Consider the following 20,519-nt stretch of genomic DNA (forward strand, 5'->3'; position numbering starts at 1 on the left):
TAGGGTCGCTATGAGTTGCAAACGACTCGACGGCACATAACAACAAACAACAACAGCCTTTCTGAGCAACATGCTCAAATTATGTTAGAAGAAGCTTTTCCATCCCAGTCTTCAAGCAGCATTCTGGTTTCATTTTCTCTAAGACATATTTGTTTGATCTTTTGTCAGTTCTTCTTTTGGGATCATTAGCCCAAGCGTGCTCCCACATCATAACTCAAAAGCAGTTGATTATTCTTATCATCCTTATTCATTGTCCAGCTCTCATATACATAGCTGGAAATTGGAAAGACTATGGCTTGAATCAGGCACACCTTAGTCTTTCAGAGTGACATCATTGCTCTTTAAGACTTTGAAGAAGTACCTGACAACTGACTTTCCCAATGTTCTGTATCTCCAGGTCTCCTAACTACTGATACTAAAGGTGTTGGTTGTGAATACAAGTAAGATGAGATTAGTGACAACTTTGGTATACTATCTATCAAGATGTTGCTTATTGGCCCAGAGGTAAGGATTTTTGTTTTCTTGATGTTGAGATTTAATCTATATTGAAGGCTGCTGTCTTTGATCCTCTGTAAAAAGTGCTTCAAGTCCTCCTCACTTTCAGCAAGCAAGGTTGTACCATCTGTATAAGACAGGCTGTTGGTGAGTCTCTTCCAAAATATTATAGACTTAAATATAAAACTTTTAGAATGTAACATAATATTAAAGTTAGATGTCCTGGATTTGGAAATGACTCTTCAGATTGATAGAATGACAAAATCATGATCCATAAAAGAAAAACTTGACAAATTATTTTTTTAAAAAAACAAAAACAAAAAAAACCCCTGTTCCACAAAAGATAACTGATCAGAGAATGAAAAGTTACTACATTGGAAATAAAATAAAAACAAAGGAAAACATAAAACATATATCTTATCTGCTAAAGGAATTATATTTTTAATATACAAAGAATTCTAGAATTTGAATGAGAAAACAAATAACCCAATTTTTTTCTGCACCTCACTTTTTAAAAAAAATGTTATTTTAGTCAAAAATTTACAGAAAGGATAGGTTTTCATTCATTCACTGATACTCTTTTTCCTCCCTCCATCAATTTACGTATCTTGCTTCATATTGTCAATTGCCATAAATACACTGCCTACTCATCCATTTCCTTCAGATAGCCCTTCCATTCTCCCATTTCCCTGTAGTGCTCATTATCTCCCATTCCTCCCTTGTTCTTTTCTCCCCGCCTCCACACCCTCTGTGCATTTTCTTTTTATAATAGTGGACTCAATTTTTAAAAATAGCCAAATGATGTGAACAGATATTTTCCAAAGAAGATATAGCTGACCTCTCTATCCTTGTGTGATTTCACATCAGAACTCAAAATAACTGACCTTCTAGTGGGTTTTCAGAGGTTATAATTACACAGGAGACTGTACATCTTTTTTCTTGTGGAGCATCTGGTAGTTTCAAACCACCTGCTAAATTAGCTAGAGATGATTTAAACTGTATGAGAAGAGGGGGTGTAAGTTATAAGTGTGCTCACAGACATCTCAACCTTGAGCCTTGTGACTTATGGCCAGTGTTAGAAAATTCTCAGTCCTGCCAATACTGGCTCATCCTCCTCTCCCAAGTTCTCCAACAATCTTGGGCAAAGGCTCTTAGCTTAGCTCTGGTTCTGTCCCTGGACCAGGTAGCAGTGCCATCTTGTGTTGATTCTCTGGTTCTCTGCTTTAACCAGAGATGCTGCTGGTTAAGACTAGCTGGTGTAAGAATGTGTGGTCCTGAGTGGCATCTATTGGATACCTCCTTCTACTTCACTGGTGGAGAAAGAAAGACTCTCTTCTGCAGGAATTGCTCAAATTCATTGGAGAGACTAGCCAATCCCCTTGTAGATTGGTGAGACTGACCCACCCCTTTGTGGACTGGTGAGATAGACTAAAACGCCTATTTGCATATTCCCACCCATCCACATGGCAAAGTCAAACAATGGCTAGGAAAGTCATATTGAAAAATAAACTCCATAACAGGGAAAACTCAGTAGGAAAGAATTATACAGTGAGTGCAACAGTGGACTTAAGAGATTGTGAAAATGGCACAGGATTGAGTAGGATTCTGTTCTGCTGTATATAAGGTTGCTATGTTGCATATGGGTTGCTATGTTGTATGTAGGTTACTATAAAGTAATCAGGGCAATGGGGGTTGATGTGTCGGAATTAGTGAGACTGGCTCAGGAAAGGGCATGTTTCAGAGCTGCTATACATAGGGTCACTATTGATCTTAGGTGACTTGATGGCACATAACAACAAGAACATGAGTCAGAACTGACTTGGAACCTAACAACAACATACTATTTTATAAAAAGAACTTGAACATCTTATTTTGGTCTCCATATATATACTGTGTGATAACTCTGAACAGAATGCAAATGAGTATATCAAAAGATTTTCAACAGAATATGTCATTCGAAAATTGTCAATTAAAACAGCTAGAAGATTATGTTATTATGCAGTGACCGATTAATTCATAGTGACCCTCCATCAAGGTTTTTTTTTTACAAAGATAAAAAGCTGTAGGTTTCCTCCCTAATATATGGATACCCAGCATTCGTCTGAACCAAGGGACATTTGTCTGATGCAAAATAGAGGACCTAGACAGAGACTTAGGTACTTCAGACTTTTCCCTACTTCTTCTCTGCCTCTCAATTACACATAGGCTTAAAATTATTACTAAAATTATACTGGTGAGACTGCTAAGTGTTATATGTCTGACTTGTTGCTTAAATCTTTGCTTTAGCTCAAATCCCAAAGTATAACCAATAAAGATGAGAAAGTAGTCTAGAAGAGTGTTAGATGGTTAGGATTCATGCGCATTATCTGATTTAACCTTCTCAACACTCCTACAAGGTAGACATTATTATGTCTGTCTTATAGAAAAGGAAACTGATCTTTTGAGAACCTGCTAATGCTAAAATAAGCAATGTCTTCTAAACTATTAAGTCACAGAGAATGAAAGTGTGTCACTTTACTGTCCATCACCATTACATTCACAAGTTCAATGCAGACTAACTTTCAATTGCAATCCTTGCAGTCTTTTGCTTGAAAGCTTTTCAGGGTCCAGACACTATGCTGCATGTCTTAAGGCAAGCCAGCGTTGCAGAGAAATTAAGAGCCCACTGGGAGCAATCCTTGACCAGTCACTGGCAGGTGTTGACTTATAAATACCTTAGCTTCCTTGTTTCTCTGGAATAATTACTTTGAGTTCTGTGCTCTTAGATTTACCCAGAGGGATCAAGCTTCAGTTATCCACAGTAGTAAATTGCTTGATAACAAACCAAACCCTTTATTGTCTGCCTTTTCCTGTCTGTTTTACTTCCCACTACTTGCACAATTCCTGGGACCACTCCCAATTAACCCCCTTGCCTTCAGATCCTTGTTTCAGAAAACCCACACTAAGACATGCTTTCCTCTATTTCCATTTTGTAAAATATGATCTAAGCACCCCCCACATGAAAATGCATATTAACATTTAAGTGCTATATAGATATTATGCTTAAAAAATACTTTTATGTTTAATTTGTAAAGTATATTACATTTTTAAAGCATTCTATATGTCTCAATAGATGGTGAAACAAAACATGTAAAAGCATATTATATTCTTACAGTGAGAGATACAAAACCTGTGCAAAGAATTAGAATTTTCAAATCAAGTAACAATAGTCATTTATTGTACTTGTTTCCTAGTGTCGCTGCAAGAAATTACCAGCTCAGTAGCTTAAAAATGCAAAATTGTGATCTTAAAATTCAGGAGGTGAGAAATTCAAAACGGACTTTAAACTATCAGTAGAGCAACATTCCTTCTGGAAGCTCTAGAGGATGAATTTTTTTGCCCTTTCCCCTTTTTAAAAGCTAACTGCATTTCTTAGCTCATGATCTTTCTCTTCATTTCAAAGCACTTTAGTCCAACCTCTTCTATTGTTGTCATCATATCTTCTTTCCCTCAGTGGCATTGATTCTCCTGCCTCCTCCTTAGGAACAGGCCACCCGAGGAGGCCACCCGAATAATTCAAGATAAGCTTTGTCGTTGTTGTTGTGTGTCATCGAGTCGCTTCTTCTAACATACTCTGTAAGGAGGGACCAGTCCTTGGAGAGGGACATCATGCTTGGGAGGGTGGAGGAACGGCACAAGAGGGGAAGACCCTCTATGAGGTGGATTGATTCAGTGACTGGGGTAATCAGGATGGGTGTGTCAGTGGCGGTGAGATTGGCACAGGATAGAGCAGGGTTTAGGGCTGTTGTACATAGGGTCGCTATGAGTCACAAACACTATGAGTGGAATGACTGGATTCTGCAAAGGTGTCTTTTCTGATTTGAGGTTGAGACTAGGGTGTGGTTAGTGATCGCTTCAGGGTGTAAACTGATGGGATTCAGCCTCTATTTAAAAAAGGCTTTTGGGCTCTCAGGCCTGGTGTCCCTCCGACCTGATTTTTGTGAATTTAAGTATTAGAAGCAGGAGTGGCCTCCACTTCCAAAAAATGCTTACCTCTGGAAACTATGAACTTTGAGAAAAGATGAAAGTTTTGTGTTCAAGACTTTCATTTATAAGGTCGCAATGGGTAATCTACGACTCTACAGCACTTAACAACAACAACAGTAGCAAACCAGTATAAAATTGAAATATTTTTTAAAAAAATCAATGTCCTTTTACTTAGCAGGAGAGTTCTTTAGCCACTGTATCTCAGTTTGGGTCTTTACTTTATAAGCGCTGAACTGTTACATGTGGTTGACGGCAACATGTCATGGATTGAATTTTTCCCCCAAGAATATCTTCAACTTGGCTAGACCATTATCACCATTATCCTCAGTTGTTTAGTAATTATATGATAATTTAATTTTTTAATTATGCAATGATAAAATTATCTCCCATCAGTTGTAAGGGGGTTGTGGTGAGATTTAAACATAGGTACAAGTGTTTCTCTAGTCTTTTACTTGCAATAGCTTCTCTTTTACAAGAGATATAAGTGAAAAAATACATAGAAAAGAAGAACTTAGTACCACTAAACAGGGAGCTCTAGTGGTTCACAGAAAGTTGTATTTCTAACCCAAATATGGATCTCCTAGAATTAACCAATAGCTTCATGGAAGAAAGATGAGCAATCTTTTTACATGTAATTAACAGCCTCTGAAAACTCACTAGATGGTCAGATATGAGAAGTTTCCAACTCCAGGACAAGAACTGAATATGTAAGTTAGAGAGGAGTGAGTGAGTGAGAAACTAGCAAGACCACTATAAAAGAGCAAGGACCATGTCAAGAAGGCCGTGTCTGATTTTTATCGATTTCACAAAGGGGAACTGTCCCCATCAACATCATCAATAACACAAAACCAATTCCCATGAGGTCAGACATGTGCCCCATGCTCCCATAACTCTCTCTAATCATCTCAACAACAATCCTATTGCTTTACTGGGTCCAAAATCCAAAGTGATAGCTCACAGATCACACAGGACAATATTGGGGGAGTCAAAAGGTTATACCTAGATCAATAGCACAGTACAGTAAAGACAGCTCTCAAAATGTGCACAGTAGTCACCTCAGACTCGAGCTTCATGGCTCCAGGTCATTGTTCCAAGTTCTCGATTCTGCCAACACTGGCTTCCCTACCAAATTGTACAATAAAGTTCTCAGTCTCCCCTGTCCAAGGTCTCATCTTATGTCAGGTTCTCTATTTCAATCATAATGGCTCTTTTCCTTGTGCTGAGGTTTCTATGTTGGTGGTAGCAGGTCTTTTTTTCTCATCACTGATGGAGAAAGTTCTGTGTCTGTGGCTAGAGCGGTTCAAGCTTTGGGCCAATACTCTGGTAGACACTGAGACGAGCCAATCCCCTTGTGGGATGGTAAGTAGCCAATCCTCTTGTGTAGGCCTAACTTGCCTCATTCCCATAGTCCTGCCCATCCATATGGTCAGTCATCTACGTTCAGATCACTTAGGGAAGCCATATTGAAAGCTAAATTCCATAACCACTGACACGAGTCACTCAGGCAGGGCCACTGTGTTTCCAAGTGTGTGGAGCATCTATTTTTGCTATTGCTAGATGCTGTAAAGTCCATTTTCTATTCATAGTAACATCATATGACTGATTAGGACTTTTTCCATAGCGTCAGTAGTTGTAGGCCATTATCAGTATGAAGCAAATTGCCAAGTCTTTTTACCTCGAAGTGACTGTGTGGGTTTGAACTAACAACTATTTTGTTAGCAGCCAAGTGTTTAATCAGGCTTTCTTCTGTGGAGAATGAATCTTTGGGAGCAAAATTCTCAAAATTATTCATTTACATTCAGGCTCAATTCCTTACCAGGTTTTCTGAGTCAAAACTCAGGGCATATTCAAATATCTGTAAAAAGAATACACAATGTCAATTCTGTGTTCTAAAGTTTAATATGAAGTAGTCCAAATTGTTTTCATTTGTTAAATCCTTTTCTACTGTCACTAGTGATACCAAATTATTCATGATTAATTATTAGTCACTGACACATCATACTTTGTTGTTTATAATCACTAGGTGTATGCCCTCAGAATGGTAAGGATTCAGTTAAATCTTGTCAATTAGTTTGCCAGTGTGGTATGGATTTATCACCAAGGCACTTTCATCAGTTCACATTAAAATAAATTTGCAGATGTTCTTGAATTTTACATAAAATTCAAGTTTTCCACCTTGAGGTGTTGACACAAACTTGTTTGCTGAAATTGAGCAGAACTTGAACTGCTTAGTGCGAAGATCAAAGACTACAATACAGCCTTTAATATGAATTACATCTCAACATCAAAAAAACTAAAGCCCTCACACTTCGGTTCAATAGGCAACATCATAAGCAGATGGAGAAAATGTGAAATTGTCAACAATTTTATTTTACTTTGGCTTGCAATCAATACCCTTGGTACCAGTAGTCAAGAAATCAAAAGAATGGAAAAATGCTGTCAAGTACCTCTCCAAAGTGCTGAAGAGCAAGGACATCAACTTAAAGACTAAGATGCATCTGATCCAATCCATGATATTTTAAACTAATTTTTATGAATCTGAAAGTTGGACAGTGACTAATGATTATAGAAGAAGTATCAATGCTTTTGAGTTGTGGTGTTAAACTACTGAATATCCAATAGACTGCCAAAAGAACAAACAGATCTGTCTTGGAGAAAGTGTGACCAAAGTGTTCCATGGAAAAAAAGGAGGTAAAAGCTTTTGTCTCACTTTTGACATATTGTTAGGAGGTGTCACTTCTTGGAAAAGAACATCATGCTTATAAAGGTGGAAGGTAAACTCTCAATAAGATGGATTGCCACAGTAACAATGGGTTCAAAGTGCATCAGAGATACTTCTGTTGTTCTACAATTGCTATGATTTGCAGTCAATTCAACAACATGAAACAAAAGGTAAAATATATGGCACTACTAGTGTCACAGTTCTTGTAGTAAAACACCTTCTATAAAATAAAATACAACTAAATGATTACACATGATATATCTTTGTTGTTGTTGCTGTTATGTGCCATTGAGTCAATAGGACTCATAGCAACTGTATTTCCAATAGCTCTGAACCCTGCTCTATCCTGAACCAATCTCACTGTTTCTGACACACCAGCCTTCATTTCCCAAGTTACTATTTCATCCATCTCATCCAAGGTCTTCCTCTCCTACACTGTCCCTCCACTCTTCCAAGAATGATGTCCTTCTGCAAGGATTAGTCTTTCCTGACAACATGCCCGAAGTGTGTGAGACATAGCCTCAAAATCTTTCCCTTCAAGGAGTAGCTTGGTTTCATCTGCTCTAAAACAGGCCTCTTAGTTCTTTTGGCAGTCCATAGTGTATTTGATTTTCTTCTCCAGCACCATAATTCAAAGCCATCAATTCTTCTTCTGTCATCTTTGGTCATTGCCCAGATCTCTGATGCATAGCAAGTAACTACAAAGACAATGGGCTGGACCAGGCATACCTTAGTCTTTAGACTGACATTGTTGCTCTTTAGCTCTCATGAGAGGTCCCTGACAGCAGATTTTCCTAATACAATTCTTCTTTGATTTCCTCCCTGACTGCTCATGCCAAGAGTGTTTGCTGATTGTGTACACAAGCAAGATGAAATTATTAACAACCTCAATCTCTTCTCCATATATCATGATGTTTCCAATTGGCCCAGTGGTGAGACTCTGTTTTCTTGAAGTTGAGTTTCAATCCATATTGAAGACTACAGTCCTTGACCTTCTGCAGCAAATGCTTCAGGCCCTCCTCAGTTTCAGTAAGCAAAGTTATGTCATCTGCATTATGCATGTAGTTGATGAGTCTTCCTCCAGTCCTGATGCCATATTCCTCCTCATAAAGTCTAGCCTCCTAAATGATCTGTTCCACATATAGATTGAAAACGTTTGGACACAGGACACTACCCTGACGTACTCCTTTCCTAATTTTGAACAATGCAATATTTCCTTGCTCTGTTATGATGACTGCTTCCTGGCTCAAGTATACCTTTACAAATCACATTTCTTAGTGAATGGAAAACAAATGCACTAGTTTTGCATTTCCAAGTATGTTTCTTATGTTCAGAGAGGGAGACCCTTGAAAAACTATACCCTCACCTGTGTTCCCTAAATTTTCAGATTAATTTATGTAAAAGCTATTTGATGGTAAATCACACTTACTGAGACTTGCAATGAATCATATTCATAGGAAATAGAATGTCACATATAAACTTAAAAAATCCCTGATCATTTATTGAGTGAGTACTTTCTTTGCATAATGTGAAACAGTAATGTCTTGAAGACTCAAAGGAATGAAAGATGCTTAATGTCTTAACTCCCTGAATCTTAAATGAATTAGCTACCCCCAATACACTAAGAATTGGTGTTTATGGTATTAAGTCTTAAATTTGCTCGTGAATTGACTTATTCTATTTTCTGTGCTCCCCTGAGGAAGGTAAAACAAAGAAATATTCTATATAATATAGTGACTAGAGAAATAGGCTAAAGTATGACAGAAATTGTGCACATGACACAGGCTAGAGCAAGATTTCAATTGGTTGTTCATAGGATCCCTATGAGTTGTTTGAATCTACCAGCCGTATTGTGGTAAAAGGCTGGGCAATCTTCTCTCATATGATTTAGTGCCTCTGAAAACCTGCTGGAGTGTCAACTATGAGTCATTTCCAACTCAATGAAACATATAACACCATCAGAGGTAACATAAAAAAAAATGAACAGCTACAAAACTTGAGTCCAGCATTGCAAAGAAAATCTTGCGAGATAAAAGAACCTCTGAGATTTTAATGAGGAGTCCTTGTGGTGACATGGGGAGAAAGATATGGTAATCTGCTTTTGTAAATATTTATAGACTTAGAAACCCTAAACAGAAAACTTCTACTCTGTCTTAGAGTACGAATCAACTCAATGGCAGTGTGTTATGATTTTAATGAATTGCTAAACATTTCAGCAAAATTAATGACACCAATCTAGGCACTTAAGTGCCTTTCAATTTGAAGTGATAATGTCAAGCACAGAACCAGATATGTTTAAAGGCATTAGCTGAAAATGTTATTAGTTTAATTGACTACAGTGTACCCTAAAATAACTTAGGATCGGAGGAAAGGCTACTGGATAATGTAAATCATTTATTTTCTGAATTCTATTGAATAAAATTCAGATGTGAAGGATGTATGTGTGTGTTACCCTACAGTTTGAAGAAAATTTTTCTTCCAGTACAGAAATAATGGAAATTATGACTAAGAACAAGATGGGAGTTGTTAGTTTGTTTTATAGTTAGATCAGGAACGTTTCTCACCATTCTTTTTTTTTTTTTTCAAGTCTTCTACGTACCACATTGCTCTATTCCCAGTAAGTCCATGGTTAGCATGTAGAATGGTTGGATCCAAGCTTTCATATATTGTACATATTTTCTTTCTCTTTTAATAAAATTTTCAAAATTCACTCAACTTACAGCTTTAAGAAAAATGTTTCCAAAAGCTTTACTTTTTTCCAATATCTTTGTCAAAAATGTTGCCGATTGCTCTATGTGTTTGTTAGCAAGGGAAATGTTTCTGTCTGCTTGCTTGGCTCTCTGATTCTCTCGGAATTCTAGCTCTTTCATGTGATTGTAGTCTCATGACCCAGTAGTCTCAGTAGTGCTGGGGCACAGACAATATCTCATGGGATGCAAAGGAGAAGATTACATTTGCTTTCTCTTGTTGATAGTTTGGCTTTCAGACCCAAAAATAGATACCTCCCATTGCATTGCCAATAATTTCCTCATTAAACAGGTGCTTAGCAGCTGCTCCATGGTAGAAAGATGGACAATCTCCTCTAACACAATTTGTAGCCTGAAAACCTACTGGAGCATTAGCTCTGAGTTGGTATTCAACTCAACACAATGCCCTCAGCAGCACATTTCTACTTGAGAATCCATATATTAGTCTCTAACCACTTTGCAGCTTACTCGTGTAGATTTTCCCTCATTTGTAATAGGATTTGTTTGGGTTTTGTTTGTTTGCTTGTTTGTTTTGTTTTCTTTTTGTCCACTCACACTCATTATTAAGCTCAAAGTTCAATAGGAACACAACATATTTTTTGTTATAGATGACAACTCATTGCTATTGAGTCAAAACTGACTCAGCAGATCCTGAAGCAAGTTGTCAGAGGAAGTAGATCACTGGAGAAGAGATGGCCCATTTTTTTTTCTCTAAGATCCATCTGGTGGACTTAAAATACCAGTCTTTGGATTGGCAGCACAACTATGCATCCACTAGAGTAGCCACAGCTGTCTTTATTATAGATGTTCACATTTTGTACCACTGAGTCAGAATCGACCTATACCTGACCCTCCAGCAGGTTTTCAGAGGCAGTGGAGGAGATTGCCCATCTGTCTTCCATAGAACAGCTGGTGGACTCAAACTGTGTCTTCAGGATTACAGAGCAGCTTCTTGCCACTAGGGCACCAGAGTTCCCTTTATTATAGATAGATGCCATTACAATCTACTTGATCCTTGATGCAAATGAAGTCTAATTTTAAAGCAAAAAAGAATGCCCCTGTATTATAGTCTATGACCAAATGCAAATAACCTGAAATTCAGAGTACTTAGTAATTCTCCATGATAAACCAAAGTTTAAACTTACTTAAATTTATCAAGATTAAATCTTTGAATTGGTTAATGATTCATAAATAATCAAACCAATCTTTTAAGGTCTCACTTGAGCAAATTAAAATAATAAAATTAACATCTGCAGTATTTTATATGTGTATTTTCCTTTTTTAACTAACTCAAACCCTTGACCATATAGTAAATCCTGGCATATTGTTATTCCTGTTAGATCCATCTAGGTGAGTAGGCCTCAAAGTAACACTGTGTTGTTAAGTGCTGTTGAGTCATAGATGACCCACAGTGACCCTATGAATGAAAGACCTGAACACTTGTATAACTTTTGGCATTTCTCCAACTTCACAGGGTTTCCAGAGGAAAGCTATTTCAGAAGTGGATGCCATTCCAGCTTCCAAACTTGTTTTAATCAGGGAGCTCCACCAAATGCTATCCACCATGTGTAACCATTATCGCTTTTGACACATCACTGTCACAGTGTTCAGCATCACAGCAAACACGACTTACCTCTGTACAGCAAATGGACAGACAGAGCTATGCCATTTAGAAGAATGTTTGACCAAAACCAAATAAAACCAGGTCTGAAGGCCACAGATTAAAATCATCTACCTTTGGCTTGGTAGCATCACTTTCTTTCTATTAGGCCAACTGAGCTCTCTATGTTGTTGTTGTTTAAACTCCATTAGCTCAAGCATTCACATTGGCTCTCACCACCCAAAAGTGCCCAACTGGAGCATTCTACCGCTTCCTCAATTTCCAACAGAATTTAAAAACCAAGGCATGGTTTAAACTCCATGAGCTCAAACATTCTCACTATGAACAACAAAACTGAGCCCTGTCCTATCTTGTGTCATCCTCATCATCACTGACACACTTGAGCCCATTGCTATAGTCAGTGTATCAATCTACCTTGCCAAGAGTCTTCCTCTCTTTTGCTGACCCTTCACTTTGGCAAGCATGATGTCCCTCTCCAAGGACTAGCTTCTCCTAGCAATATGCCCAAAATATGTGAAGTGAAGCTTTCTCGTCCTTACCTCCAAGAAGCATTCTGATTGCACTTTCTCTAAGATATACCTGTTTGTTCTTTAAGCAGTCCAAAACATGGGATGTTCAATACTCTCCTCCAACACCACAACTCAAAGATATCAATCCTTCTGTCATCCTTATTCATTATCCAGTTTTCAGATGCATCACAAGTGATTGAAAAGACCATGGCCTGAATCAGGTGCATCTTAGTCTTCAAACTGTCATCATTGCTCCTCAGTAATTTGGAGAGGTTCCTGACAAAAGGATTGCCCAGTGCAATATGTCTCCTGATCTCCTGACTGGGTGTTGATTGTGGATCCACATTAAAAAAAAGTCATTGATAGTATCAATCTTTCCCCCCTGCCCCCCACCTATCATGTTTATTGGTCCAGTGGTGAAAATTTTTGTCTTCTTGGTGTTGATAGACAATTCATATTGAAGTCTTTGACAATCTGCACCAAGTAATTCAAGTCCTCCTCACTCTCAGCAGGGAAGATTGTGTCATCTGCAGAAGGCATGTTGTTGATGAGTCTTCCTCCAATTCTGATGTCTCACATACATTCACGTTCATAGAGTCCAATTTCTCTAATTATCTGCTCAGTTTACAGATTGAATGAGCATGAAGAAAGGCTACAACCCTAATTCATAACTTCCTGGTTTGAAACTATGCAGAAGTTCCCTAGATATGTTCACGCAATAGAGTCTTAGTTTAGGTTGTTGTTGTTGTTTGGTGCCGACGACTCATAGCGACCCTATGAACAAACAGCCTGAACACTGTTCATACATAGAGTTTCCGGAGGCAAGCCATTTCGGAAGTGGATGCCACTCCTGCTTCCAGGCTTGTTTTAGTTGGGAAGCTCTAGCCAACACTGTCCACCATGGGTATCCATTACCACGATTGGCACATCACTGCTTGCCATGATTCCTGCGCTCACACCACCATGCTCCTTCTTGCAAGGAGAGCGTCCCAAGACCCTGGGAGGAGCCAACCAGGAACAACATGGCGGCTTCCTCTCCCAGCTGCCTATGGGCTTAAGGCCGCCTTCTGGTTCAAACCCTAGTCCCAGGCTGGCTAGCCTCGCTCCCGGGGACAGAGCAAACCTGCATGTAACAAACACATGCCTGGAAAAGCAGTCAACTCCAAAAGCTTGCCACGATTCCTGCACTCACACCACCATGCTCCTTCTGGCCCTTAGTTTAGGTAGAGGTTTTATATAAGGATAAAATTAAGTTTGGAAGCAAGAGTAGCATTCACCTCCTCAACAACATGCCCCCTGAAACTCTGTGAAATTTGATAAATGTCAATAGTTATAGAAAGCTTCAGGTCTTCTGTTTATAGGGTTGCTACAAGTTTTTTTTTTGTTTTTTTTTCTATAATTATATTTTATTAATTTTCATAAACATTTACAGAGATTTTGGGCTTCCACTCATTCATTGTTGCACTATTCTCTCTACCCTCCTCCCAGTTTGTTCTTGTCCAAATGCCACAGTGCTTGTCAAAGCCAGTTCTGATTAATCTTCTTTGTCAGTGTATCCTTTGCCATTCCCTATCACTCCTCCCTGAGAGAGACTTCACCCTGAGTCATAAGGAAAAGGGGACGGTGTATTCTCTTAGCTACTTCCTGCTGAAAAGGGACACTGTGGGTTTCAGGGTGAAGATCTTCTCTCACTACTCTAAAGGCCCCTTTGGCAGTAGGAAACACATAGACTATTATGGAGATTGATTTTGGAATTCAGATGCACTCTTATTGATTGTGCTTGGCTGTACATGTACATATCCTTCAAGATGTATCATGGGGGTGTTGCAACCTAGAAGACACAAATTTGACTAACAAGTTATAAGTACATGAGTCCAAAAGTTATGGAAAAGTAAAAGAAAAGATTCTTTCATTGTTTTACAAACACTCCCCCAGGTCCCCTCCACCATGTAGCCCTCGCTCTAGTCTCCTGTGATGACAGAAATACCCAGTTACATCTCTCTTTTAGACGGTTCTCTCCCTCCTCTGTTTCAGTGCAGTATACATTATTGAACCCATCTTACTCATTCTCTCCCCAACCCCAAGGACAGTCCCATTCTACAACAGTGGCATCATGTAATATTTGTCCTTTTGTGACTGGGATATTTCACTCAGCATAATGTTCTCCAGTAGGGTTGCTACAAGTTGTGCTCAACTTGAAGGCAATCAACAGCAACAATATAAATTAAGTGTTGTGCATTCCTATTCTTCTCAATATTAAACATAATTTGTTAGGATTCTATGGATTTTGTCTTTCAAAGTGGCTCTTCTAGCATGGATGACCAAAACATGTGGATGAGCAGGACTATGTAAATGGGTATATTGGCCTATCCACAAAGGGACTGGCTATCTACCGTTCCACAAGGGGATTTTGGCTAGTCAACAATCTATAAGCGCTTTCACTTGCCAATAAATTAAGGGCTCTAGCTGCATGGACAGAATCTTCGCCCACCAGAAGAGATGGAATCCTCCCTAGCCAGAGAAGAGAGACCTCCCCCAACCCAGTGAAATGTAGGACACACTTCAGATGGGAAGCAGCAGCCATGGCAGAACTGGAGAATTGACATGAGATGAGATGAAACCATAGGGAGAGTGGGGGAGACAATATTGGCAGGACTGAGAATTTGAGAATACTTAGAGCCACACAGCTTAAGAGTGAGGTGCCTGCGTGAACATTTTGGAAGCTGTATTGACTGTATTCTGTTATTAATCTGAATTATTACTTTTTAACTTCTCCAAAATGGACCTGTGTGGTCTGTGAGCTATGACTTCAGATTTTGGACTCACCAAGGCAGTAAGACTGGTATTGAGATGAATAGAAAGAGGTATGGGAGACATGTCTGACCTCATGGAAATGGTTTTGTGTTATTGATGCTATGGATAGAGATACTCTCCCTGTGAAGTCGGTAAAGGTCAGATACATCACTCCCCACATGGCCCTTGCTCTTTTTACCGATCCACATTGTCAAATGCATTTGCATCGTCAACACAACATAGATAGACATACTTCTGTTATTTCTTGCTTTCAGCCAAGATCTGTCTGACACCAGCAGTGATATCCCTGATGCCATGACCTCTTCTAAAGCCAATTTGAATTTCTAGCAGTTCTCTCTTAATGTACTTTTTTAGCCATTTTTGTATGATCATCAGCAATATTTTGCTCGTATGTGATATTAATGATATTGTTTGATAATTTCCACATTATCTTGGGTCACCTTTCTTGGGAACATGAATAAATAAGGAATATATCTTCCAGTCAGTCAGCCAGGCCACTGTCCTTCAAATTTCCTAGCATAAACTAACAAGTGCATACAGGGTTGCATCTATTAGTTGAAACAAGTCATTTAGTATCACATCAATTTCTGGGTCCTTATTTTTGCCTTCAGTGCAGCTTGAACTTCTTCTTTCATTATTATTGGCTCTTGATCATGTGGAACTTCCTGAAATTGTTCAGTGTTAATCAATTATTTTTATAAAGTGATCTCTGATATTCACAGAATTTTAAAATTCATCTCTTAAACCTTTCACTCAGAATTAGAAGACTACCCTTAATAAAAACCTTTCACTCAGAATTAGAAGACTACCAATAATAAAATGCTTAGCATTGAAGACACCTGTTTCTTATCATAGATTTTTTAAGTGAATGAGTTAAGTGCATTAACAAAGAAAGACCCCTTTGTTAATGTTCTTGATATTGATCATTGAACTAAATGAGCAAAAATATTTTATAAACATGGCAAATGCCTAAACTCTTATGAGCTCAGTATCTGACAAATATTGATTCATCTAAAGGAAATTAATCCCAACTTTACATTTCTATTCTAATTTGCTCAGTTTGATGGTGAGATTAGCCAAGATCCTTGTCTACTGGCTGAAACATTTTACTTGCATATTTCCACCCATCCACATGGCAAAGTAATTTAATGGTTAGGGAAGCCATTTTTTTACAATAAATCCTTAACATCACAGCTGTCTATAACAGAATGGTATATGTCGGTAGAGAAGTAGTAACATTTCTGTAATTAATGAAAGGCAACTTACTTTGTCATAAACTAATTGTAATGCTTAGCCTCAACCAACACCTCCTTAAGAGATTATCTACATGCAATACAAAGATGTAGATAAATAACACTCATACACAATTTTCAAATCTTGGAGAGACCCTCAAGTAAAATGAAACATGTTTCCGTTACTTCCTTATGCAACCAGAATCATAAATTTTACCTTTTCTGTAATGTCATGTGATTAAACAAAAGGTAGCCCAGCATTTAAAAGTTTATTTTGTTTGTTTCTTATTTTATTTGAAGGGGTTATTATTTTTTTTTCTCTTCATTGATTCTGTTGCTTTCTATAATTAGCATTACCATAATGATAGGATGTGGTTAGTAGAGATATATGACTTCATCCATTATAATCACCAGCATGTCATTTCCCAGAACGAAACACTACAGGACAGGAGTGAGGCTTAGTATCTCTTCTGGGAGCTGACGTTTTCACACATAGCAGCTGAAAATGCTGACTACATCACAACTTTGGCTGTCAACATTTAATTTAAGAAGTAATAAAAGAGCAACAATAAAACTGCTATTTTGTAAATGCCTTTGTGTATGTGTGTATAGGAAGGTATATGTGAGAGCCTCACTTGTATGTCTAGGTGTATCTATAGTCCATTATAAAAAATCTATCAAGATCTAGTCATTTCTCATTTTTTATGGAAACTAACAGCCATATCTTTCTTCCACAGAATAACTGGTGAATTTCAAGTCACCAACTTTTTGATGAATAACCAAGAGCTTAACTAGTAAACCATCAAGTCTTCTGAAGTATCTGTTGTTGTGGTTATGTGCCGTCGAGTCACTGCGACTCATAGCGACCGTATGTACAACAGCCCTAAACCCTGCTCTATCCTGTGCCAATCTCACTGCCTCTGTCACACCCATCCCGATTTCCCCAGTAATCAATCCATCTCATAGAGGGTCTTCCCCTTCTGCGCCATCCCTCCATCCTCCCAAGCGTGATGTCTCTCTCCAAGGATGAGTCCTTCCTTACCACAACATATCCAAAGTATGTTAGATGAAGCCTCAGAATCCTTGCCTCCAAGGAGCAGCCTGGTTTAACCCTTTCCAGGATGATTTAACCCTTTCCAGGATGAATCTGTTTGTTTTCTTGGCAGTCCATGGTACATTCAATACTCTTCTCCAGCACCACAGCTCAAAGGCGTCAATTCTCCTTCTATCCTCCTTAGTCATTGTCCAACTCTCTGATGCATAAGAAGTGATTGCAAAGACCATAGCCTGTATCAGACGCACCTTAGTCTCTGCAGGTACATAAATGCTTGTGTGCACTGCGTATATAACCACACGTATCATAAAGCACACAGTGACTACCACAATGGGGTTGAGCAAGAGAGAGATTATGATGACGGCATAGGATATGGCAAGGTTCGGATCTGTTGATAGGGTTGCTATCACTTGTTGGCTTGTTGGTGCCTTAACAACATCAACAACAAAATAAAGCACATACAGTAGAGTTACAGTAGCTTTCTAGATATATCCAATTAATAGGATTAATTTACCAAATTAAAAGGGTTTATTGTCATAATCATATAGTATGACTTAGACAATTGGTATAACTTAATTGATAGCTAATGTTCTATAAAGTTAGTGTTCTATATCCTTGTTTGGTGAATGAAGTTTGAAGTCTTAAAAGTTTTTGAAGAATCATTTAAGATACAACTATTTGTTTCTACACATCTGGATCAAATGAGAATAAAGGAATCCAAAGACAGACACACAGAAGAAAACAGTTCACAAAACTGGTAATCTACACAAACCAAGGCTTTTTCTAAAATGAGACCAGAATAACAGATGGTTTTTGCTTACTACTGCTATAGCAAAACTGACTCGGTAATGACCAAAGAGCACTCTCAGAGAACTTGAAATAGGAAACATTAATTAGCTTGAAGAACTCTTATTCCAAAGGTGTGTTTGTAAGATGGCCAGTGAGCATAGCTTTTATACTGAGTCTGCATTAGGACCTAAGAAAGGGCAGGATTTCTTGTGCAGAAGTAATCAAAGAAGAAGGACGGGGATTTCTAGTGCAGACATGGCAGCTTTGAGGAATGCAGGCTGGGGGAGGGGGAAGCCTTAAGAATGAGGAAGTGCTTGCTGGAATTAATACACCAGGCTTCTCTTTAGGGGTTAAAATTCTTTATCGCATTTCCCTTTCACTACTACTCAGCAATTATGATCAAAGACAAAACAAAAGTTCTGGGGTAGAAGGGGAGGGAAATAAAGAACAAAAATAAAATTCCTGGATAAATACCTGAACTACAGAACTGGTAGTGAGGCAGGATAAGTTCTACTCTAAAATTTAAAACCCAGTGCCTATGATTATGAGGAAACACACTGCTTCTTCCCTGCATTTTGAGTTCAGATACTATCTTAATTTCCCCCTCCCCTCTTTTCTGCAATCTATTAAATTGTTCATTCAGTTCTTCCAGGAAGTTTTTGACATTCCTACTAGACTAGGACCATTTGCATCAGAGCCATTTTTATTAAGCCCAGGTTGTTCAGAGAATTGTCATATTTCTCAAAACTGGAATACTAACAGATAAAAAGTGGGCAGACAAGAAAATGATAAAAACAAACAAATAAGCACCAATAACAACAAAACCAAACAGTGTTGCTGAATTTTGCTTACTAGTGACTGTTTTCATCGTCTGCACATGCTCCCCACAGGACCCTGGTAGAAACCATCTTGAAAGAACAACACCTGGGCTTGATTATCCCTCCCACATGTTCAATCACAGATGGTACCCTCCCGTTAATGAATAAACATTACCGTCTTTTCCTTTTGATAGGTTAGCACATAAGCTCCACCTTTTCTACCTATAAGCATGAAGTCCTTTTCTTACATCCAAATCCTTTAAACCTGTGTTGTGCAGATGACACAATTTTGCTTGCTGAACGTAAGAAGGACTTAAGAGAATTGAATGCTTGAAAGACTGATGAAGATCAAAGACTACAGACTTCTGCATGGATTACATCTCAGCCTTAAGAACACAACATTGTTATACCACTGGGCCAGAGACAGCATCATGATAGATAGAAAAAAGATTGAAATTGTCAATAATTTCATCTTGGACCTAAACATGTTGTATTGGAAAGTCTGTTGTCAAGGACCTCTCCAAAATACAAAGGAGAAATTATGTAAATTTAAAGACTAAGATGCACCTGATCTTTTCAATCACTTGCTATTCATCTGAGAGTTAGATAGTAAATAAGGATGACTGAAGGATCATTGCCTTTGAGTTGTGGTGTCGAAAAGGAGTGCTGAGCAGTTCATGACCTGCAAAAATAAAGAGCAAGTACGTCTTGGAGACAGTGCAATCAGAGTACTCCTTGGAGAAAAAGATGGCAAAGCTTTGTCTCATATTCTTTAGGCATGTTGTTAGGTTATTGTTAGTTTCCATCGAGTTGAGTACAACTTATAGCCAGCCCTTGAATAACAGATCTGAACCCTGTCTTATCCTGGGTCATCCTCACAATTTCTGACATGTTTGGGTCCATTGCTATAGTTACCATCTCAATTCACCTGGGTGAGGGTCTTCCTCTCTTTCCCTGTCCCTCCACATTTCCAGGCATGATTTCCCTCTCTAAGGAATAACTTCTGCTGGCAGCATGCCCAAAACATATGAGACAAAGTTTTATCATCTTTGCCTCCAAAGAGCACTTGTTGTTATGTGTTATTGAGTTGCCTGCGAGTCTTAATGATCCCTATGTACTATAGCTCTGAATCTTACCCTATCCTGAGCCACTCTCACTGTCTCCAACACAGCTACCTCCGTTTCTCCGGTTACTGTGTCAATCAATCTCATCCAGTGTCTTCCTCTCCAATACCCTTCCAAGTCTTTCTCCAGGGACTGGTCCCTCCTGGTCACATGCTTAAAGTATATGAGATGGAGCTTCAAAATCCTTGCCTCCAAGGAACAGCCTGGACTAACCCTCTTCAGAATAAACTTGTTTGTTCTCTGTTTGATAGTCCATGGTATTATGGTCAATACTCTTGTTAAGAACCAAAACTCAAAAGCATCAAATCTTCTGTCAGCTCTAGTCATTCTTCAGCTCTCTGATGCATAGCAAGTAATTGAGAAGGCCATAGTCTAGGTAAGGTTCACCTTAGTCTCTAGACTGACATTATTGCTCTTTAGCTATTCAGAGAAGTCCTTGAGAGCAGCTTTCCCCAGAGCAATTCGTCTTTTGATTGCTTGACTGCTGATGCCAAGAATGTTGATTGTGGGTACAAGTAAGCTGAAATTGTTAACAACATCAGTCTCTTCTCCATCTATCATCATGCTG

The sequence above is a fragment of the Elephantulus edwardii genome, unplaced genomic scaffold (assembly GCF_000299155.1).
Source record: "Elephantulus edwardii isolate Elephantulus edwardi_28Jun2011 unplaced genomic scaffold, EleEdw1.0 scaffold00007, whole genome shotgun sequence".
In the NCBI taxonomy this organism is placed as follows: Eukaryota; Metazoa; Chordata; class Mammalia; order Macroscelidea; family Macroscelididae; genus Elephantulus; species Elephantulus edwardii.